At 42.0% G+C, this 3,433-nt stretch overlaps 1 long non-coding RNA gene across 2 annotated transcripts; it reads left to right on the top strand.

The window, feature by feature from the left end:
* Positions 1-2,014: 2,014 nt before the first annotated feature.
* On the top strand, positions 2,015-2,884 carry LOC127625564 (uncharacterized). 2 transcript variants are annotated; one of them, XR_007968300.1, is made up of 6 exons: positions 2,015-2,088; positions 2,161-2,214; positions 2,293-2,346; positions 2,431-2,499; positions 2,620-2,761; positions 2,854-2,884. It is a non-coding gene; the product is annotated as an uncharacterized LOC127625564 (long non-coding RNA). The 2 variants fall into 2 exon arrangements; XR_007968301.1 differs by having other exon boundaries at positions 2,431-2,524.
* The last annotated feature ends 549 nt before the right edge of the window (positions 2,885-3,433 follow it).

Raw genomic sequence — 3,433 nt, 5'->3', positions numbered from 1 at the left:
AAACCAGCGTCAACTTAAAGGGTAAGTCTTTTTAATCTTTTCTTTAAAGGGTATGCAGAGACAGTCTTTGCTTCTTTTTTCTCCCGTGCTCCGTCGCTCCTGCCCTTTTTATGCCGCTCTCCTCATGTTACTGCAATCAGACACAGGTGTTAGTCATCATTTAGCTCAGGTGTGAGCGCCCTTACCGCTTTTCTCTCCCGGACGGGCGCTTGACCACGCCCCCGCTGCCACATGGGAATATGTGTGCCATCAATGCATCCAACCACATTAGGGAATTCTAATTATTAGGTTACTTCCAGGGGTCGCAGAAAGATGTTCTTAACTGATTGTCATTTATCAGGTTAGCCTCATTTAAACTGATTTCTACACCACTGACCTGCAATCCTGTGAAACTCCTCTTTGATGGCTCTCACGGGTTTGTGCCCAGGAAACAACACAAAAATTCCCAGAAAGCGCTTAAGAGCGAGGCACACTTTCCTTACCGCTCTGCATACAGCAGCCTTACTAATCTGTACTGCATCCCCAATGTTATACAGAAAACTACCATTTGCAAAGAAACGTAAAGCAACGCAAAGAATCTGATCGGATGTAAGAGCACGGCCACAATGGCTGACGTTACTGATGTAATGATGGATGTAATGATGGATGAATCTAATTGACTGTAAAGAAAAACTGTACCGCTCAAATAAAAATGCATAGGGATACGACAAAATCCACTCTGGGCCTCAAAATCCTCTCCCGACGTAAATGTAACTCCCTACGAATTAATGCAGCCTCTTCATCTACAGGATCATCCATATAAGGACATGCCATTTCATTCACTTTGATGCTCTCTGCGTGACGGAAATGTGCGCAATGAATGAATCATGTACCGAAAGAATGAATGAGCTGTTAAAACACCGCATCCTCTTTAAAAAAGGGTTGGAGACCGAAAGAAACTCTGGGTTTACCAAAGAAAACCTGCTCCCGACCAGGTTAGGTTCACAGAGTAGGTTACTATGGTAACTGACTCTGAGTATAAGTTACCTCTCTTTCAGAAACGGGCTTGACTTACTCTGCTTTCTTGGGTTTGACATACCTCCCATTCTGAAACAGAAAACCCAGAGTTTCCCTCATTTCAGGGTTAACATACTGCGAGATTTCACTTAACCTCCTTTCTGAAACAGGCCCCTGCTTTCTGGAATACACCCCGGGGGCCTGTACCATGATGGTAGTTGAACAAACTCGGGGTTGCAGGATTGGTTTTGAGTCGACAAAACCAAACCGATGCAATCAGGCTTTATTGGTACCATGACGCAGCTCATCAACTTTCTCTGTCAACTCAGGCTTTGATCCTTAAGCTATGATTACTCCACACGCGCGTGCACATAAAAGAGTGACGTCGACACTGAACAACCAATCGCGTTCGATATGGATAGAGCGAGAGCTATATATTTTTCCGCGCAGGAGCAAGAGATTATTATTCAGAAATATGAAGAATATAGGAGTGTTTTTCCAAGCACGCAGTAACACTGTATCTGCTGCCAAAGCAAGAGAACAATCTTGGAGGAAGATTGCTGATTGCGTTAATGCGTAGGCTAAGTTAAACAATTAATGTAAATTTATGTAGGATAATCATATTAAAGATGTATTAAATGCTAAAATTAAAATGTGTATTCGTGCTGATATATACATGCATACATAAGTGTGTGTGTGTGTGTGTGTGTGTGTGTGTAGATGTATGTAAAGTGTGAATGTATAGGCTATCACATCCTAAGAAAGATTGATATTCATTGATTTTTAGATGCAACCCCAACTCCAAACGTTCTTGGCAGCAGATCAAAACAAAATATAAAAATATAATTCAAAGTGGTGAGTATTTACCAAAACCTTTTATTATTTTTGTGAACATTTAATCACAAACACTTGTTTGCAGCAAACAGAAAAAAGTGTGACATAAGGAAAACTGGGGGAGGGCCACCTCCTCCAGAATACACTGTGGCGGAGGAGTTGGCACTGAGTAACAACAAGGGCGGCCGATTATGGATGGGATTGCAAGTGCTGTACAGTCTGACCCTGGTGCTGGCTCCTCTAAGCAAGTGACACTGGGTATGTGTGTGCAATGCATTACTAATGTTTTAAAAAAAAGGTTAAATATGGCTGACTCTATGTTCTGCACAGTAGAGGGAAATACAGTGTCCCTGTTGAAGCCAGCACACAGTCTCCTGCACAGAGGTCAGTACACCAGACAGAACACAATGAACATAACCTGCTTTATAACAATTTTGATTTAAATTGGCCTTCAATTTATAGGGTGAACCAAATGATGAAGACACTCTGTCTGTGTCTTCAGAGACAGTTGCTGAGGTGAATGCACTGGGCTTTTTATTATAGCACACATTTGAATGTCATAATTAAATGACTGGCTCTTACACATCTCTTTTATTGTAGGATTTTTCACAACCTGCCCCAGAAACTGAAGCCTCTACCTCAATGGGCTTCAGAAGGAATGTGAACAAGGTAATGCTTTAAACCCTTAATTACAGTCAGTCCTATGTTTGTAGAAAGTCATGCCACTTTTTGTGATTTGATCAACCTCCAGAAAACGTGTAATGATTGTTTGTGGTGGAATTGTTTCAGGTGGAAACAGACTCAGTCAGGGCCCTTTACAAAAGGAGTCTAGAACTAGACTGTTCACTGAAGGAGCTGGACTGTGAGCTGAGGAGGCTCCAAATTAAAAAAATTAAATTGGAGATCAAACAGCTGGAAAAAACAGATCTCAGTATGTGAACTTTTTTTTTTTAACCAAGTTACCCTGTATGAACACTATGAATGTTTATTAATGTCATTTTTCTTTCTCTCTTTCCTCCCTAGCCACATGACCAATAAAACAGTTTGAGACCTATCAGCAGTCTCGGTGTGCTTTTATTAAGTAAAATATTGTGTTGTGATTGCATCTCTGACAGCTGCGCCAGCTGGGTGGTCAATTGTGATGGGGTCAATTTCATCAGGGAGAAGCTGGTTTTGTGGTGGTACTCGCTCCTTTCTGATAGTGGCTATATTGTGCAGAATGGCACATGCAGCCACTATCTGTGATGCCCGCTCTGGTGACACTCTTAAACGCCTAAGGCAGCTGAAACGTGCCTTTAGGATGCCAAAGGTCATCTCAATCTTGACCCTGGTTTTACTGAGGGCCACATCGAAGCGGTTTTGTGGCCCTGTCTGAGGGTCAGGATAGGGGGTTAGCAAAAACCTCTGGCATGCATAACCTCGATCTCCTACCAACAGGCCATCAAAAAGCCCTGTCATAGAACAGAAAAGGGAAAAATTGTGTAAACTTTTCAAATTAAAACTTTAAAGTGTACTGTACCAATTTTAAATTGCCTTCCTCAAAGTGCTGACACAAAATAGACTCACGGAAATTCGTGAGTCATGCACTGAGCCAGGCCATTTG

This window comes from Xyrauchen texanus, chromosome 31, assembly GCF_025860055.1.
Source record: "Xyrauchen texanus isolate HMW12.3.18 chromosome 31, RBS_HiC_50CHRs, whole genome shotgun sequence".
Classification (NCBI taxonomy): domain Eukaryota; kingdom Metazoa; phylum Chordata; class Actinopteri; order Cypriniformes; family Catostomidae; genus Xyrauchen; species Xyrauchen texanus.
This window is presented reverse-complemented; position numbering and strand designations above follow the sequence as displayed.